Genomic DNA, 21,602 nt, shown 5'->3' with positions numbered 1-21,602 from the left:
TTCAAGAAAGAATGTCCAGACACTCGTGGAATTTCACTTCGTCAGTTTTACGCCTTGCTCACGGCATAAAGCCGAAACGCGTTGGAATTGTCATTAAAACTGAGATGTCATCAGTGGTGTCAAGAGTGATGTCACTGATCATGTCATGAGTGATGTAATATGTGACATCATCAGCAGTGCATTGCGGGCACGAGAGTTATAGTTGGCTGATCTACCTATAACGGGGAAATTTCAAAGGTTTTGTATGAGTGAAATGTCCAGCTAACTATAACATGTATGAAACCTATGGTTTTTTCAATGAATTTGCAAGATTTTTTTAAATGCTAATTCCTAACTATAACGTGTGTGAAACATATGTTTTTTTTCAGTGAATTTGCAAGGTTTTTTAAATGCTAATTCCTAACTATAATGTGTGTGAAACATATGTTTTTTTTCAGTGAATTTGCAAGGTTTTTAAATGCTAAATCCTAACTATAACGTGTGTGAAACCTATGGTTTTTTCAGTGAATTTCAAAGGTTTTGTAAATGAACATTTTTTAATGTATTAATTATTATATTTCTTTCTTTTTATACTAATTTCTTACATTTTGAATATAAATATTTATATTTATTTTATTTGTTAAATTATATTTTATATTCTTATTGTAAAATAATAACAAAACTAAATTGCAAATCATTTTTTGAATTTTTTTTTCCAATATATTAAAATTGGATTCTATATAATTCGTTTTTCATTGTTTTTTTTTTTTTGGGGTAATCGTACCGTATGCGTACGGTAACACCAAATTTGGCAGAGAGGTAGATTTCAGTTCGCAGATTGTGCTTTTTGTTAAATGGTGTAAATCCATTCAGTACTTCATGAGAAAACCCCTATAGACTATGCATGTAGTGTTTTATGCACTGGGAAACTTGTCTTTTATATCTTCAATTCCCCAATCTGTAATCAATACACTTCCAGTAAACACTATCACACTTCTGTTTCAGTATTGTAGAGACCATACAGCTCTATGTGCTTATCTATATACTGTTCTAAAGGAATCCATTCACTACATTAAAACACTAATCAGCAGATGTACATCCCCGGAGACATGCCAGTTATTGTGTACTGTGATATCACCTCCTTCTGGCGCAGGGCTTTATAATGTGATGCTCCTTCCAGATGTGTCACATTGTAAATACTACATACCATGGCACATCTTTTGCACCACCAGTGCATCACAAAAGTGATGCAACAGCTGTGTTAAAAGAGGCACAAGGGGGTTGTAAATCCACTCGTAACACATAGAAATTCATCCAGGCATTTTCACCAGCAGTGCAAATTGAAGCATAGACTTGTAACATATTTATGTGCATATGTTACATTCAAGTGCTTCAGAGGTACTACAGTATACTATAGGTAAACTGCGTATAGATGTATGCTGGAGCAATTCCTTATAGTTCTGCACATTCACATGCACCATACACTATTAATGTATTCATTTATGAACTACACATTCATTCTGAGAAACTTTTATACACTAACATAGTAATATAGTTCTTTCTTTGACCAGTGAAGGTAGTTCTAAAAAGAACTGTTTTTTTGTGTTTTTAGTTTTCTATTTTTTTTGTGTTTTGTCAACAAGTTTTTTTTAAAACCAAAAAAATGGAACTGGAACCCAAAAAGTGTCAAACAGGAAAAAAAAAAAAAAAAAAAAACTAATGTCGAGGACAGCGATTCTCCTGCTTCCTGCGTTTTATCAGGTCAATAGACTGTTCCCCATGACACAAAAGTTTATTGCAATAAATGCATAGAATTTTAACTTCACCAAAATCAGGATCAATTTGTGGGTGTCGACTGCTTGCTGAAAATGTTGCTGCAGCAGTTGATGTGCTTGGTGCAGTAGCAGGTGGGTTGTCCTGCAACCTCCGTGTTGCAGCTCGAGCAAAGATATTGGGGTGCAAGTTCTTCACGTGTCACACCATATTTGCTGTGCCAAAGGAGTATTTTTTAGATGGATCACCCCTTGAAAGAGTTGTTTGACAAATTTTACAGGATGCTTTTGGAGCATTAACCTTTTTTTGCCCTTCTGGAAAAGTAAAAAACTTCCAAATTAGAGCTTCTTTCCTCTTCTTTGGAGGTTCTTCAGGAATTAAATCTCCCTTTGAAGAATGGCTGGAAGATGAGTCCATTGCTGTTATTATGGTGATCTTCCTCCTATTTGACAGGATTCCCAGAAGAGATGCTTCTTCTTAGAAAGTCAAAGTAAAATGATTAAAATGGGACGGAACTTTCAACAGTTGGAATAGGAAGTGTTATGAACCAATCAAATCTCTTCCTTTAAAGTCACATGGCTTTGCGTACGCTTACGATGTGCTTTCGGTGCTTTTACGATGCGAGTACGCATGACGTTCCACCGCGATTTGTGTAATTGCTTTTAAAAGTAATATACGATTGTTAAAAGTTTTAAAAACTATTTTCATAATTATCCCAGATAATGTCTTCCCGTAGTATGTACATTAAATACATAAATATATGTTAAACAATTAAAAACATAGGCGCCTTTCGCATACAGGACGCCGTACATGACGTCACATGGAAGCTTTGATGCGATGCGTAACGCCAGAGCGTATTCGTAGCGTATGCACGCGTACGCGCTGAGTATTATTAGCAGTACAAAGTATGGTGCGATCACCCTCTCAGTGTCAAATCAGAGCACAGGGCGCACTAGGGGAATGGTTAGAAGTGGTCACTCATTGGAGTTCTGGTTCTGGGCCTGCCTCTGCGCACATGATAACCCCACCCCCATCTCTCTCTGTTGTTAATTGTTGGTGCACACACTCACACTTGCACATGCGCGGTGCACGTCCGCCCACACTCCCCAGATGCCACCATCTAGTTTTCTTGCTATCACTAAGCCTGGAAGTCAATACATTAGCCAATGGGAGGTCCCCCAGGGCCGTCATTCTTGTAGACCGCGAAACCGCTACCAATGACGGCCCTGGGCTTGGTTTGGTCAGCCCCCGCGGTTCCCATATAATGTGGGCACTGACGTGAGCACGCTCTCTTTTGCCTGCCTGTGCTGCGGTGACAGACAGACTGTCGTCGTCCATTTTACTATGAACTGTTTGCTCAAGCGGAGGAGGACTCGTGACACTCGACATGGTGTCACTGCTGCTGCCGCCCAGCCAGACCACCATAGGCGCGGAGGCGGCAGCGCCCGCGCCCAGTCCACTCCAGGCCCAGCCGAAGCACCAGCCTTTGAAGACAAGACAAAAGACGACAGAAGCAAAGGTAAGAGAAGCCGTCACAACATCAGCCTCCACTGTAAATTGTACCTGCATGATAGTATTTTTTTTACTGCGTGACGTGGCCCTCCCACCTCTGTTATGGTTTATTTGTGCTTCTTTGTATTTGCTCCCTTCTCCCGTGACTTTTGATATTTATTGGTGCCTCACATGGCCTACCTAGGCCTCTATTCTTATTAATAGCAAATGGTGGATCGGAATATTTCCTTCTGCATCACAGTGGCCCTCCTAGGCCTTTTTTAAATAAATTGTGCGTGCATGCATTCCTGTGTCGTATTTTTCAACTGTTACATGCTTTAGCCTGTAATGTTATAAATTGTGCGTTCATAATAGTATTATTTTTTTACTACATCACGTGGCCCTCCCAGCTCTGCTTTACTTTATTTTTGTGTGCCACGTGCTTTGTGCTTCATGGTATTTGCTCCCTCCTAATCCTCTCGTGACTTTTAATATTTATTGCTGCCTCATATGGCCTCCCAGGCCTCTATTCTTATTGATAGCATATGGAGGATCGGAATATTTCCTTCTGCATCACGGGGCCCTCCTAGACCTTTTTTAAATAAATTGTGCGTGCATGAATTTCTTATCGAGTGCTTTAGCTTGTATTGTTATAAATTGTGCGTTCATAATAGTGTTCTTTTTTTACTGCGTCACGTGCTCCTCCCAGCTCTGTTTTGCTTTATTGGTGTGCGTCACATGCTTTGTGCTTCATCGTATTAATAATAATAATATTAATAATCCACATTTGTAAAGCGCACAATCACCCGTAAGGGTCTCTATCCGCTGGGGGCCGTCGGGAAGATTAAGCAAGCTATTGCCCAGAGTCACATGGTGCTGGGCTAATCTGCCGCCGGTGCCGGGGATCGAACTGTGATCCCCAGATTCCGGAGTCAGTCGCCCTAGCCACGGCGCCACACCTCTTCCCTCCTAATCCTCCCTCCTAATCCTCCCGTGACTTTTAAAATTTTTTGCTACCTCACGTGGCCTTCCCAGTCCTCTATTCTTATTGATCGTATATGATTGATAGTAATATTTCCTTCTGCGTCACAGGGCCCTCCTAGGCCTTTTTTAAATAAATTGGGCGTGCATGAATTTCTCTGTCGTATTTTTGAACTGTGTCACGTGCTTTAGCCTGTATTGTTATAAATTGTGTGTTCATAATAGTATTTTTTTTTACTGCGTCACGTGGCCCTCCCAGCTCTGTTTTGCTTTATTTTTGTGCGGCACATGCTTTGTGCTTCATCGTATTTGCTCCCTTCTATCCTCCCGTGACTTTTAATATTTATTGCTTCTTCACATGGCCTTCCCAGGCCTCTATTTTTATTGATCGTATATGGTTGATAGTAATATTTCCTTCTTCGTCACGGGGCCCTCCTAGGCCTTTTTTAAATAAATTGTGCGTGCATGAATTTCTGTGTCGTATTTTTGAACTGTTAAGTGCTCTAGCCTGTATTGTTACAATTTGTGCGTTCATATTAGTATTATTTTTTTACTGCGTCACGTGCCCCTCCCAGCTGTTTTGCTTTACTTTTGTTCGCCATGTGCACTGTGCTTCGTCGTATTTGCTCCCTCTTAATCCTCCCATGAATTTTAACATTTATTGCTGCATCACGTGGCCTTTCTAGGCCTCTATTTTTATTGATAGTATATGGTTGATCGGAATATTTCCTTCTGCATCACGGGGCCCTCCTAGACGTTTTTTAATAAATTGTGTGTGCCTGACTTTCTGTGTCGTATTTATGTTACTCTTCATAGTAAAGTATACTATATATACCAGGGCTGCTCATGTAAATGCTACTAGTGGGCCTGCAGCAGTAATTGTACCACCCACACAAGTAACCCTAAATATAAAAGTCAGGATTGGCACTGCAGTGCCTGAGCGCCCTTTCTAAAACTGCCATGTTTTCAAACTGCATCCATTTTGCAGGCCTTACCCGTCCCTTTGTATGGACTGTACTCTGTATCCCTCGCTTAAACTTTGTGGGCGAATTGAGCTGGGAAGACGAGGTGACAGTTGTTTTACTATTTATATATTCACACACCTTTATAGTCATTTATATCTTTATACTTGTATGTGAGCATGTAAAATTTGTTCTTTACATCTCTAATGCTTTTCTTTAACTTTTTTTCCCGTTCATCTTCATTCTCCATAGAAATGGATGCCACTAAGTACCAAGAGCTTCTGGATTATATAAGCTGTAATGTGTATCCTGATGGTTTCAGTAAATTCCATAAGCATGGATTGCGTAGACTAGCTAAAGAATTCTCTATTGACGGTAGTATAATTTTTTCAGTATTGGCACATAATTTGAATGTCTAGAGTAATGTTGTTTTATTGGCTGGTTTAATTCTCTCCTATATAGGTGAATAGTTAATAGGTTGAAGAACAGTACGTGATTATGTCTTTCTGCGCACGACATATTTTACAAACTACATTAATGTAAGAAAAGTATTTTTAATGAGCTTTTTGTGTTTGAGAAACGTTTGTCGTAGGAAGTTAAACTAATTTCTTCTTTAAGAAATGTTACTTTTTCAAAACTTATCAAAATTATTTTGCAGGAAGCATGACGAGTGATAATTCACCAAAGACCTATACCATCTTCAGTACCTGTTCAATCTACATCACCTGTTCCATATTCATCACCTGTTCCATCTTCAGCATCTGTATCAGCTACACCACGTTATCCATCTGCAGCATTTAGTCAATCTAAATTCCTGAAAAAAGTTTTGAATGTGTAGAAGAGCTTCAAAATATACGACAGTTCTTTTTGGTCACTTAAAACGAACCAATGGATAGTTAATAAAGTTAGTTTCTGCTACATGTAAATTGTGTATACTATGGCTAATAGCGTAGGATGTACATGTTGGTTCCTCTTTAGAAGCTCATGTGCTTTCATATATTTTTACAGGTAATCGATGCCTTCCTCTCAAAAATATGTTTCTCAAGACCAAATGTATGTATATTTTCATTCCTAATACAGTTACCTATCTTTAAGTAATAATTTCCCTTCAATGTGTGTACTGGAATTCTCTGCTCTGAAACCATGAGTGCTTTTCAACCTGAAACCTTTTGTGATTAATTGTTTTTTTATGTACATTAACATTCAGGTTCGACTTTTGCTCAACATATACATTTGTTATTAAGTTTTCAGTTTGCAGAATGCTACCTAACTCAGCAGCCAGTTGCCCAGATTTTTACTAATGTAAAATGTCTGGGGAATTATCAACTGAAAATTGCAATGGACCTAATGGAGTCATGAGGTTTGACTTTAACAGTTCAATGATAAATAAGGTGTCACACTCTAGTGTTGTCCTGAACATTGGATTATTCTGTATTTTGTTTTTTCATAGAAGATCTTTTATAGATAAAGGCATATCATTAATTTTTAACATAGTATAGTAAGATATTGTCATTATAGTTGTGAATTTTCAATAATGTTCGTAGTGAAACCATTTGAATATGTTTGCAACAGTTGTGACTGTCTCTATTCCTGGATCTGTAAACACCTAGACTCATGCATGATATATTGCAAAATAAGTTTTGAATTGTTAGCATTGCTCTTATGATGTGCTAATGTACATCTTTTTCACATTTAGAGTCTGTTGAAAAGTATTGTGGTGTCTGCATTCAAGATACTTCATCAATTAATATACAAAACTTAATGGTAAGTACCCTCAATGACTGTAGATGCTGAAGATCAAAATTACGTGATATAAGTCCTTGGGGTGTTTAGAACGCATTAAGTCTCCAGTTCACGTTTGTCTGATGCAGGGTGTATATTAGTATGTCTCAGATAACTGAGGCATTTTCAAGGGTCTTTTCAGAGTTACATCCGCCATGTTGGTTAGCTGGCTATGCCCCCTTCCTAGTTATGGACTCATTACCACTTTTACACTGAGTGTTGAGAGGTCACTATGTTTACTATGTAAATACATATAAAGTTTTCATTTCAAAAAGCTATTGACCTTTAACCGCATGTACACATCTACACAGTACATCAAGGCTGTGTACCCACATTCAGAAGCTGTTGTGAGTGTGTGGTTTGTGTGTGCAAGTAGGAATGATGGGGGTATCCATGCATTCTGTGTATGCGTATGTGTGTCACCTGTTGTATGCCAATGCATGTCATGTGAGGATGCCCAGCATTGTAGGTGGGGTCATGGGTGTATGAAGACAAGGAGGGTGTGTTCCATGTTCATGTTGTGTGTGCACGTCCATGTGTGTCTGTGGGGACGCTTGTCCACACTTGGGCCCTCAGTCATGTGATGTTGGCTGTTCTTTTAACATGTGTGCACGTTACATGGACATGTTTGCACACAGGATGTTGTTTGTGGGTGAACATTGTGTGTGTAGTTAGCTGTAGTGCCTTATATTTCGGTCACGTCACACATACAATCAGTGTCTGCAACATGTAATATTTGTATTGTTTTGGTCAAGATGTGATAGTGTGGCACAGCTGTGCGGTGTTGGTCAATTGACATCTGCTCCCATCTACTCCCACACAGGAGGGCTCCAAATGTGCATTGACCATACACTGTGCTGGAGGACATGGTTGACGAGGAGCTGATCCGCAAATTCTGGCTTGACTGACGGAGATTGCAGGACCTTGTAGCCCAATTGGCACCTCATCTGCAGCCACGCAGGCCATTTCCAGGAGCTATTACACCCACAGCAAAGGTGATGGCGGCACTTCACTTCTTCGCAACAGGCACTTTCCAGTACACAGTTGGTCATGCCGGGGGGATGTCCCAATCCATGTTCAGCATGGTACTGCGGGATGTGCTGGATGTCATGATGCATTACAAGGATGATTACATTGATTTCCCACGTCCAGCAGAGCTGGCTGCAGTGAACGGTGAGTTCTATGCCCTGGGCCAGATCCCACACGTAGTGGGTTCCATTGATGGCACACATATTGGTCTCATTCCACCCCAGGCACGTGAACCCGTTTATCGCAATCGGAAGCACTACCATTCTATCAACGTGCAAGTGGTGTGCCTGGCTGACAACATCATCTCCCATGCATGTGCCAGATTTCCCGGGTCCGCACATGACTCCCACATCCTGCGGAGCAGCATTGTCCCCCAACTGATGGCTAATCTGCGTCAAGAACGTGCGTGGCTTGTAGGTAAGTGTGCTGTGATGACTACTGTGTTGTATGTGTGCCATTCTGTTCCCACCAATCCTGGTAATGATGTATGTTTCTGTCATCCCCTCACCTAGGCGACTCTGCGTACCCAAACCTCCCGTGGCTGCTGAGCCCCATACGGAATCCTACTACCCCTGGTGAAATGCGTTATAATGAGGCCCATGGGAGGACACGTCGGGTGGTGGAACGTACTTTTGGACTGCTGAAGTCTAGGTTTCGCTGCCTGAATAAAACCGGAGGGGTCCTGCAATACTCACCAGGCAAAGTATGCAAAATAGTGATTGCCTGCTGCATGGTCCAGAACCTGGCCTTGCGCAATAATATTGAACTGATCATGGACCATGCAGACCAACAGGTTGCTCCGCCTCCCATCCCACCTATGTCCACTAATGAGGATAGTGGGGAGGAAGATGGTGTGGACCTGAGGCGTCAGCTCATTGCTCGCTACTTTCCTTGAATGTGAGTAACTACCTCTTATGCTGCTGGTCAATGCGTGATGTATGTTTGCTGGTGATGTGTGGATGTGGTGTGTGAATGCTGCCTGTTCTGGTATGTTCTGTTCGCAAATGGGTGTGTGAGATGGTGTACATGCAATGCTCCCTGATGTGTGTCCTGTGATCCACTTAATTAGGGATGAGTGTGGTTTGTGGGATGTTGCAGTACGGTGTGGTGTGATGGGTGTGATTCAGTTTCTTGACCTGTGCTTGTTGTTCTCTCATTATCCCTAGGTCACTCCCAGAGAGGCATGATTCTCAAGAACATTGATCCCTGCATCTGGTAATGACAACTAATAAGACAAACCTGCGAATAAAACATAGAGGTCACACAGCATTGAGTGTTTACATGGTGTTTATTTACAGGGTGTGGATTACTGTTAGTGCATATTTACAAATAGGTGTTGGGGGGAAGTGAGAGTTGAAGGTCATGGCAGATGAAAACACCGTGGGGACACCACATTGTGTGATGTACACCTAGTCCAACAGACGTGTGCCAATGCTTGGCATTGTGGGCCAAGATAGTTTGCAGAGTGAATGGCAGGCTCAAGGAAGGGTGAAGTCAGTGGCAGCCTCTCTTCGAGCGGGTGGATGGTGCATTGCCACTGCGGATCCAGCCTCGGACGGCCCCTCCGTCTTGGAGCCGGAGCAGAGCCAGCTGTGGGGGCAGGTTGTTCAGGGACGACCTCCCTGTCAGTGTCCTCAGGGGATGGTGGCGGTGGTGTTGGTGCCCTGTCCCTCTGGGCACTTGGGGGAGGGGGAGGTAGTGTGGTGCGGGATAACCACTCCCTCCAAAGAGCTGTTTGCTGCCCCATGAGGTCAACAATTTGGCCCATGCGGGTCTCCATGGACCGCAACAGCTGGCAGTTCTGTAGCGATTCTTGGTGTGCCCGATCCGCCTGTGCCTGCGACCGCTCATAGGAGGCATGGACTCTGGCGATGGCATCCAGGGCCTCGGTCCCAGGATGGGGTGGGTCTTGTTCCCGACCTCGCCGAGCACCTGCACTCCTGTTTGTGAGCTGTGGCCTCACCTGTGTCCTCCCCCTTCCACTCTCCCTGCTAGCCTGAGATGTCGATGACCCATCATCGGACGATGGGTCAGGCAGGGTGGCACAGGCAGGAGTGGTGGTGGTGGTGGTGGTGGTGGTAGTAGCTGCACAGCTCACAATGGCAGGTGTTGGTGTTGTGACACTGGCCAAAGTGGTGGAGGCAGGAATGTCCTGGGAGCCTGATGGCCCTGGGAGTGTGCTTGGGCCAGCATCGTCCTCTGCACCCGAGGTGTCCATGGGATCTTCACCAGAGAGTCCTGGCTGTGAGGGGGGCGACTGGTGCTGGCGGTTGCTGGTTTCGCCTGTCAAGTTGCGATCACCTGAGGGACAAGAATTTCAGAATCAATGATGTGGACATGACAGGTTTGTTGTTGTTACATTACAAATTACTATGGAATCAGGACATGGTTGTTGGTGTCATCATGTTGGTGCGGTAGACAGTACTGGGCATTATGGTGGTGTGGAGGTGGGGAGACAATACTTGGATATGTGTGGTCCGGTCCTGCTATTGGATGGTGCCCCTGTGAAGATGGCTACCTACCTTTAGGTTTGAAGGAGGAGATGCACTGGTCAGCAAATGGTGGGCGGACTCCATCTTGCTCTGGGATGAGACATGGGGGCCTGTTGGGAGTTGTAGTGCTGGTCTCTCACCCCCCCCACCCACCACCAACCTCCCTGTAGACATGGGGGCCTGTTGGTAGTTGTAGTGCTGGTCTCTCACCCCCACCCACCACCACCCTCCCTGTAGACGTGGGGGCCTGTTGGGAGTTGTAGTGCTGGTCTCTCACCCCCCACACACCACCACCCTCCATGTAGACATGGGAGCCTGTTGGGAGTTGTAGTGCTGGTCTCCAACCCCCCCACCCACCACCAACCTCCCTGTAGACATGGGGGCCTGTTGGGAGTTGTAGTGCTGGTCTCTCACCCCCCCACCCACCACTAACCTCTCTGTAGACATGGGGCCCTGTTGGAAGTTGTAGTGCTGGTCTCTCACACCCCCACCCATCACCACCCTCCCTGTAGACATGGGGGCCTGTTGGGAGTTGTAGTGCTGGTCTCTCACCCCCCACCCACCACCATCCTCCCGTAGACATGGGGGCCTGTTGGGAGTTGTAGTGCTGGTCTCTCACCCACCCACCCACCACCAACCTCCCTGTAGACATGGGGGCCTGTTGGGAGTTGTAGTGCTGTTCTCTCACCCCCCTTACCCACCACCAACCTCCCTGTAGACACGGGGGCCTGTTGGGAGTTGTAGTGCTGGTCTCTCACCCCCCCACCCACCACCACCCTCCCTGTAGACATGGGGGCCTGTTGGGAGTTGTAGTGCTGGTCTCTCACCCCCCCCCCACCCACCACCACCCTCCATGTAGACATGGGGGCCTGTTGGGAGTTGTAGTGCTGGTCTCTCACCCCCCACCACCAACCTCCCTGTAGACATGGGGTCCTGTTGGGAGTTATAGTGCTGGTATCTCACCCCCCACCCACCACCAACCTCCCTGTAGACATGGGGGCCTGTTGGGAGTTGTAGTGCTGGTCTCTCACCCCCCACCCACCACCACCCTCCCTGTAGCCATGGGGGCCTGTTGTGAGTTGTAGTGCTGGTCTCGCACCCCCCCCACCCACCACCAACTTCCCTGTAGACATGGGGGCCTGTTGGGAGTTGTGGTGTTGGCTGCTTTGACAACATGCAAGCCTGTGAACGTAGGAGGCAACATTTGTGGTTGTTCATGGTGGGTGCATTTGAGCCCAGGATTTCACATTTGGGTGACTGTGTGGTCCACATGCATGGATTGGAGCCTGGGAGATGTGTCTTGGCAGTTGTGCAAGGCAGACCATGACAGTGTGATAGTGGTCATTGGATTGTACTTACCAGCCTCAAGTCCCTCTTCTATTCCTTCCAGGCTCTAGGGGTGCAGTATGCCCAGCACCTTCTCCTCCCATTCGGCAAATGGTATAGGCTCCGGGGGAGTGCCGCCGCCAGTGTGTTGAGCCCGCAGGTGGTTCTTGGCCCTGATGCCTTTCACCCTTGCCTTGAGGTCGTGCCACCGCCTCTGGATCTCGTGTTTGGTGCGTGGCACGGTCCCTGACACATTCACTCTGGTCACTATCCTGTCCCACATGCTGGTTTTGGTTGCCAATGTGGTCTGCTGGACTAGGGTACCGAACAGATGTGGTTCGACATGGATGATTTCATCCACCATGACCTTCAGCTCACTGTCTGTGAACTTGGATTTTTTCTTGGGTGCCATGGTGTGTGATGTGCAAGGTGTTGGTGTGGTGGGGTGGGGTGTGTAGGTGTGTGGTATGTAGGGATGGTGTTGTGGGGGTTTGTGTGGTGGGTGTGTTGGTGTGCACATTGTATGTGTGTGTGTGTCTGCTGTTTGTGCTATTCTGCCTCTTTCTTGCAGCTATGCTGTGATGCAAAGGATTGTGGAAATAGGAGGGATTCATTTTATACTCTGTGTGGTTGTTGTGTCCCAATGGTTGTTGCCAGTCAGGTGTTCTGTGGGTGTGGTGACTTGGGTGCTTTTGTTTGTGCTTGGGGGGGGGTCATTGGGGCGTGTAGTTGTTGGGGGTGGGTGTTTCAGGTGGGGGGGTGGCCTGTTTAGTGTGTTTTCTATTTACTTCCTTCCGCCATTTTAGAATCGCTTTGACGGCAGGGATGATGTTCGTTTGGTCCTTCCGCAGTCATGCTCCTGTTGTCGAAGCATTGTTTCCGTGGCGGTCGAGGGAGGTGGTGAGTTCCGTTGGGATGGCGGGGTTATCCTAATCGTGCGGCCGGACCCTCCGCAGGTATTGCGGCGGTTGGGCCTGTTTCCGCGGTCAATTCGTCCGCGGGGAGGGCGTTTCTGTGGTACCGTCCGCTTACAGCAGTCTTTGGTGTGATCTGTCCGCCGCGGACGGTGTTTAATGTGATCCGTCCACCGCGGTCGGTGTTTGTTGACAGAAATATCATAATCGCAACCGGTCGGGAGTATTTTTGCCACGACCATGGCGGATGGAACACGTTTCCGTCCGCCATCTTATTAGGCCTCTAAGTTTGTGGAATATCCCATTTTGTTATTTTCAAAATCTTGTAACTCTAGGCTACAAACATGTAGATTTACTAACTTTTCTGTCAATCAGGCACTTTGTCAATATGCTGTTGAGAGCGCTAGTATGGATAATACATGACAGTGTGCAGAGCAAATCTAATTTATTTTATTCTACTGATTCATTCATTTATAGTATACATTTATCTATTCGTTCAACTATGTATGCAGTTTTATATACTACAAACGAGGCCCTAGAGTTCTAGAATGCTTTACATTTGAACAAATAGGTGAGAGGGAAGAACATGGAGAAAGACATAATTAGGGAAGTGTCTCAATGGAAGCTTGTCTCCATCCATCAATACCAAAGTACAAATCAAAACAATATTAGGAACAGTTTGCTAGGTTGCACATTACTCATAAAGAAAGAACACTTATTGATGTACATGCTGGGTATTGAAGTATTTTTAAGACTTCATGGCGTTATTCCAGCATATAAGCACGTGATCACTTAACAGAATGATCTTCTTGCACCTGTGACCAAGGCCCAAATGGAGGGCTGAAATGCGTAAGGGCTAAAGTTTAAAAACTGCAGTTTGCCATTTGTTCATAGTGCGGATTAAAAGAAGTGTGGCTCCTAGATTTTGCCTGAACATTTCTCTTTCGTCAAATGTGTTGACAGGCGCTCCATTCCTGTTAGGATGGTTTTCCTAAACTGGCTTATGACTCCCATAATGGATAAACTTTGCATATATATATATTCACTGAAAAAACCATAGGTTATAGACCATATCTAGTTAGGAATTAGCATTTACAAAACCTTGAAAATTCACTGAAAAAACCATAGGTTATAGACCATATATAGTTAGGAATTAGCATTTTTAAAACCTTATTTTACTCACACAAAACCATTGAAATTCGCATATATAGTTAGTTGTACTAACTATATATTTCCCGCACCCGCAATCCACTGCTGATGATGTCACATATTACATCATTCATGACATGGTCAGTGACATCACTGATGACATCACTGATGACATCTCAAATGTAACATACACCCCACACACACACCACACCTACACATCATACACACACAAAAAACCTCCCACACACACTCCTCAAAAACACACACACATTCCATACACACACATACATTGAACACATATACACCCCACACTCATACACTTCTCACACATATTTCACACACCCTCATCTACCCACACCAAAACACTCCACACAACCACACCCACAGACACACCTTACACACCCACACTTTGACCTACACCCACTAACTCCCTGTAAGTCACACACACTGCATTACTTATCTTTTTTTGCTGTTGTACTCAAGCCCATTCAGGTACTGTTCCTTTTACTCTCTTTGTCCTCTCTCTTTGTCACTCACCATGTGTTATCCTGATTTAATATTTCTCCCTCTGTCACCCCTCTTTACTTTTACTATGGGTAGCGCACCGGGGAGCGTAACAAGGGGAAAACAAAGAGAAACAGTAAAATAATATTTTAGAGTGCTTTGAGGTAGGGTAGCTGTTGTGTTGTGTGGGTGATTTACTTACTGCACTCCTTCCACTCCTTTTCTCAGTACCTCTGTTCTCACAGTTCTTCATTCCCGTTCACTCAGTCCGTCTATCTTACTGTAATTGTCTCTGTCTCTTCACTCTTTCACTACTTGTTCATTATGCTTTCTCCCTGAAGTTCAAGCACATTACGTTATTTACATTTCTTTGCTGCTTCAATTATTCCCTTTCTGTTACTTCTTCTTTTCTTCTTTTAGTTTTTTTCTCTGTCAATCCACATGTTTTAACTTTATTCGATGTTATCCATCTTATTTCATCCCTCTTTATTTATGCACACTACTTTTTTCTCTCTCTCCTTTACCAGTGTTATTTAAATCTGGTTCCGTTATTACCTTTTATTTGTACATCATTTTTTCTCTTTCCTTTTACTCTTTACAGACACTCACATTCTTCATGTGCCTCTGCTTTAGTATTCTTCTTCTCTCTTTCTTTGTTTCACAGCCTTATATTTTTTACATTTTCTCTCTTACACTTTGTTATATCTTTTACACTGTTTTACTATGTATTACACAGTACATCTGTGTTGCTCTCTGTCTCTCAACATTACTCTCTCTTTCTCTTTCTCTTATGCTCTCCTTCTCTTGTTTTTTTTGTTCTTTTTTTTTTGTTTTGCGCTAACGGGGCGCTCACCGGTGCGCGTACCGGGAAGCGCACCCATGAGAAAAATGAAGTGAAGAGTGCTAAAAATGTTAGTAATTTTTAAAAAATGGGAGGTAGTTCTGAAAAGAACTTTTTTTTAATGTTTTTGTTGTTTTATATATTTTTTTTGTTTTTCTGAACATTTTTTTGTATTTTTTTAACAATTTTATGGTTTTTTTGGGTTTTTTTTGGGGGGAACAACGAAAAACAGGCATTAGAAAGGGCTCAACAGGAGCAAAAATTTTTTTTGGGGGCGTTTTAAGCACTTGTGGTTTTCAAATGCTCTGTTTATCAAATTGATACTCATATTTGCACATGAAAGTAGGTCACCACAATAAAGGCACACTATCTTCATGTGCACAAAATTCTGTTGGATGTTTGGGACCGTTTCCCTCGCCTCTGGTCCCGACAGAGTTACCTGTGCCGATGTACTGGCCACAGGAGTTGGTGGGTTGTCTTGGAGGTGACGCATCTCTGCAACGCTGTAATTCAGTGGATGCCACCTCTGCATATGACGGTGCATAGTATAGTTACCATAACTATACTATTTTACTCACTCTAGATAAAACATCTTTACAAATGAGGCATGTCACATGTCGGGCATTCACTTTTTTTTGGCCTCGAGGAAAAGAATAAAATTGCCAAATAAAACTGTCTTTGTGGTGGGATTTCTGGGGCTCTTCACGTAAGAACTGCCTCCGCTCTACTTCCTCTTCCTCTTCTTCTTCCTCTTCCTCCTCTGGGTTGGGAAGGAACTGTGGAGGTGGCCCTTCCTTCCTAGGTGGTTGTGGTGGTGGTGGGGGTCCACCAGCTGCAGCTACTACAGATGCTATTATTTTAATAAGCAAAAACAGGTCTTCCTCTCACAAAGATGAAAGTCAGAGTGAGGAAAGAAGGAGGGGTTTTCATCATTTGGGAAAAAAAAGTTCTAAACCAATGAAAAGTGTTATTTACAGGTCACATGACCTGTTACGCTTACGTTACGCGTCCCGCTCCGCGCCCGGAGCACTAAGCTGCGCTTCGCGCCTCGTTCGCGCACCGGAGCACTTCCGAGTGCGCGAACGCGGCGCGTCATAAGACGCATTACGCGGAAACGCGATACGTCGTGCTTACGCGATGCGTCACAATGTTGTTCTCGAACGCGGCAGTTGTGCAAACCGTACGTTTCCCGGTACGCGGACCGGGTCGCGGCATAAAAATGAGCTAACGGGAAGCTGTGTTGGGAGGGGGATGAGGTATATATGTAGGAGTAAGGTAAATAATTAAGAAAAAGAGAATGAGTAAATAAGCAAAGGAAGGGAACAGAGGGTAAGTGAAGTAAAGAATAGGGATCAAAAGAAGTTGAATATGAGAGGGTAAATAATGGAAGGGGAGTAAACATGGAGAATAAAAATAGGTGAGAGAAGCAGAGTAAAAACACAGGAGTGAGGTAGATTGAGAAAATGTTAGTGACCTTAAAGCAAAGGGTGATAACAAACTACATTTTTTTAGTCACACTTACCATATAATAAATGTACCTTTAATTTGTTTTACTACAGTTGGTATCTGTGAAAGAGAGAAAACAAAATAAGTTATAATTAGTAAAATATGTATTTTAAATTAAAATATACAAATGAAGAGCTAAAAACATCATAACACTCTATTTAGAAATATAGTGAGAGTGAAGAACACAGAAAGGGAAATAAACTAAGTTAGAAGGACAAAGAAAGGGAAAAATAAATAGAAGGAGAGCAAATTACAATGAGTAAGGCATATAGATTCACTAAGAAAAAGAGAGAGAAGTACAGAGAAATGAACTGAAGGTAAGAAAGATACTAAAACAATGTGAGTTAGCAAAACTAAATCAGGAAACACAAGTAAGTAAAAAGATAATGACTGAGACAGAAAACAGTCTAATTAATGATGCATTTAGAAGAATGAGGAATAGAAGATAACTGAGAGTAAGTGAAGAACAGTCATAGAGTGAAAGGATGAAGGGAGACAGAATAATATACAACAATTGAAGGAAATGGACTAAGGAAGTTATAAGGTAGACACACTAAGAGAAAAACAGAGTGAGGTGGAGTACAATGAGTGAGAAAAGAAAAAAAGTAAGTGAGCAAAAAAAGGAAAGAGAGGAGAACACGACTAAAACAGTGCTACTGAGAAAAAATAATTTGGTGATGAAAGTAAAGAGAAGGACAATGAAAAAAAGGAAATGATGGATAGTAACGGAACCAGAGTAAAAGAAATGGGATGAAGAACGACGAGAGAGGAGCAGTGAAGTTGTTGTAAAAGAAGTGATAGAAGGTAGATAAACACAAGTGAAAATAATACAAGTAGAGTGAGGCACTGAGTACAGAGAAGTAGTGAACGAAAAATAGAGAGAAGAGGTCAAAAGTAAGAAGCAAACAAAGATAAGCGAGGGAGAGTGGATGTCAGAGAATGGGAATACAATTTAATTTACACAATCCAAACTATAGAATAATTTCTACAACATGTTACATAGTTTATTTTTGCTGTTCTCAGAATATATTGAATTTCACTTAAAGCAGTGAGTTCAAATTACTCATCATATGACAGCGGGAAAAAAACACAATCTAAAAGATTGTGTTTTAAAAAAACCTTACATACTGACAAACGACAAATGTACGCTAATCTTTGATTGACTTACTTTTCCTTGAGGCCAAATAGTATATCATGGAGGTCCTTTTCTCGTTACATAGTATTTTGCTGTTCACTTAGAAATCCATTTCATCGACTTTCTACAAGAAAAGCTCCAAGAACATCTGAAATATTTTCAAAAATTTAACATACTCCTTTTTTTCAGTCATGACTCTTTACTCATTCTTGCACTTTTCCATTTGGCCAAATAGTGTCAGATGTATGAGTATATATGAGTACTCCTCCCGTCTTCATAGGCCAATTACCTTTACCTAAATTTTGGCTGTAAAAACACTAGGTATGAATTTATAAAGCCAAAAGGCAAACGTTGTTTGAAAGTCAAATTATTGTCGTTACATTGGGTCCAACCTTTAGAAGTTTTTAAATAGCATGTGTAATGCCCTGATGTTGTAGAAGGACCGTCATGAAAAATAATAGCTACAGTTGCAAAGGTTCTTCCTGATATCGATAACTGAGAAGCCACGAAATTTTTAATAGAAGTTGTCAATTTAGTTCCATCAGGTCTACATCGTTGGAACATTAAAATAACATAGTGACCATAATTTTGTAGAAATAATGTGGACAGCATTGCAGACTTACATTGGGTACACACCATATTGTGATTCGCTGCTTTAACTAGATTATTGAAAGACACTGATTTGCAGTCTGGTAAAGTTAAATATATAAATCTTTCAGAGTCTATTCTAGTAGTACTTGATGAAGCACAGTTATCACAGTCATGTTGCCATTGATAAGAAAGGCCAAATAGATTTTTAATATCTACTCCTTCATCTTGTAATACATCAAACATATACATTAAACATTCCTGACAATCCTGCTGACTATTCTGTGAAAATTGATTTTGACCTGAACATATATCTAGAAGATTTCTAATTTCTGAACACTTTCTATTTTAGCTCTATCACTATTACATTTCTCTAACACAGAATTCAATAAACAGCACAATGTTTGTTCCCGATTTTCAACAATCTGTATTTGTAAATTTTGAAGAAAAAAAACAACATTAACTACTACATTAGCATAGCAGTTGACACCAGAACTGTTTTCAAACTGAAATCCAACAACATCTTCAACAGAATCCTTTTTGTTTCTCTTTACAATTACACTTTTATCTACTTTATGCCTTTTTGCTGATACCTCACTGCAATTACTCTCATTTCTTCTTTTTCGGCCTACCACACGTTTTTCAATCAAAGGATATTGAGGCAAATGTGGAGCATACTCTCTTCTTAACCTATTGTATTCTTTTACACAATCTAAATCTGCACACATCTTTGTTTCATCACACTCAATCAAGTACAATCCTGCTAAAGTTCTGACTCGTGATAATGCCACATATGCCATACCCTCTTTAAACACAGAACTTCCAATGTTCACCAAAGCGCTATCTACACTTAAACCTTGAGACTTATAAATTGTCACCGCATATGCCAAACAAATAGGAAACTGTTTTCGGCGAACATATAAGTCTTTCACGAGCAAAAATCTAGCTGAACAACTACAAATTTGTTCTATTTCATCAATGTCATCAAATTTATTTTTAAAATTTCAATTCCATCTCTATTTTTGTAATTCAGAAAACCAACAACATAACCCATTGCTTTATTTACTAGACCTCTTTCAACATTTAAATTCCTTCTTAAAATGACACGACAATTCAAACACACATCAGAGTCTTTTCAAAACCAGCAGTTTTAGATATAGTCTTCTCTAATGAATCCAATTTTGATTTCAAATTTTCAGACAAAATAATTGTTGCTCCCATATGCTCTATTTTATCAATAGCTTCCAGTTTCACTATCTCTTCATTTTCTAACTGTAACATTTTGTTGTTGAACATGGAACATTCTTTCAGAGTTGGCAACAAACATATGCCAGATTTCTTCTAGTTAATTTTCTTAAATATGTTCTCTGGAAGAATGTTTTCATTTGGGTACAAATTTGAAATTAATCGTGCATGTAAAGCTTCTTTCCCTTGCTGACTTACTTTTCCGATCCTTACATCTTGTAGAATATTTTTATAATCTTCATCATTTGCCTGCCGCATATTTTGAAGCAGTTCTGCATATTTAAAGTTTAACCATATATTAACGTTTCCGATGCTCCCTAAGCACTTCCTGGTATCTTCATGTGTGAGCATTTTGAACACAGGTTGTCCTTTCACTGGAGTCAACTGCAGAAGATCTCCAAAAACAATAATATGTTTTCCACCAAATAAGACATCATAGTCTGTTCTAAGAATTTCTTGCATTTCGAATGCACAAAAGCAAGCATGATATTTGACACCATGCTTACTTCATCAATGATAAGAAGTTTCATTTTCTTCAGGACTCTCGAAACTTCGGAACACGCATCTCCTGATAGCTTGTGATACTCCAATTTGTTATCATGCTCCACTGGCAGCATCAGTAAACGATGTAAAGTAATCCCTTTAATGTTATGTGCTGCCAGCCCAGTTGGAGCAGTAACAACACAAGACAGCGGTGATTCAGTCCTTTTCTGCAGATAAGTTGCAATGGCTTTAATCAGAAAACTTTTTCCAGTTCCCGCTTCTCCACTCACGTACAGTTGGACAGGCTTAAATGATGTACATGAGCATTCTTTTTTCTCATGACTGAATCCATGTTCAATCTGTTCTGTGACTTCGTCATATATCTGTTTCTGCTCAAGGTTTAGTTGTTTCACCAAATCTTCTAAGTTAACTTCATCATCTTGACCTTGTTCCATAGCTCTTTCCACCTCATCCATGGCAGTAGCAGCTTCATTTTGGATAATTGGTCCTCCTAGTGGATCCTGACTCAATGAAGCAGAACTCTGACTGCCTTGAGAACTGTCTCTCGCAATCTCTGCAGCAATTGTGGCTTCTTGCTCTATTTCTTCATTCAACATTTGCAGATAATTTTGAAAAACAGGACATTCTATGGTATCCTTCGTTGCATTAAAGGAGTCTTCATAACAGAGAAAATCTCCAAGAAGTTCCTCTTCTTCACGCCATGGTTTAAACAGTTGCAAAAGAGCCAAATAATACAATTCTCTTTTATCTGGATTATCACAACTCAATTTGCGATGATTAATCAAATGACCTTTTTTCTGTTTCCCTAGACATCCTTCACATCCAATGACTCCATATATTCCATTATTGATATCTTCTCTGATGTTCCTCTTATAAATATATCTCTGCAGAACTTCATAGAGACAAGCGTTCTCAAGGTGATGACTTCTATTTGGATAGTATGTATCCAACATGTTTGTCTTCAAAATATCTGTACTTTCCGGTTCTTTCTCCGCCAAATACTCTATCTCTTGTACAGATTTCAAAACTCGATTTCATGTTGCAGCAAGACCTAGACTCACCCAAATGATGGTTCGAGATTTGGCATAGAGACTTGCTGACGACAATCGATCAGAACATTCATACGCTCCAATTTCTCCCCCCACCTGCCTCACAACAGGAATAAGAGTGAGGCAAACAATTTCTCATGGAGCTTCACAATTTTACAAAATACAATTCCTCTATGCAAACAAACTCAATAAGCTTCCTACACTGTTTTAAAACACAGCTAACATCATTGTAAAGAGTCAAATTGACACCTGTGTCTAAGAATGCAGACAGGGATATTCTTCATGAAGCCTAGTCCACTGCACACTTAGATACAATCCTCACCACCTAGGCTCCCCAGGAAAGCCCAAACAT

This window comes from Lissotriton helveticus, chromosome 2_1 (assembly GCF_964261635.1).
Source record: "Lissotriton helveticus chromosome 2_1, aLisHel1.1, whole genome shotgun sequence".
Lineage (NCBI taxonomy): Eukaryota > Metazoa > Chordata > Amphibia > Caudata > Salamandridae > Lissotriton > Lissotriton helveticus.
This window is presented reverse-complemented; position numbering follows the sequence as displayed.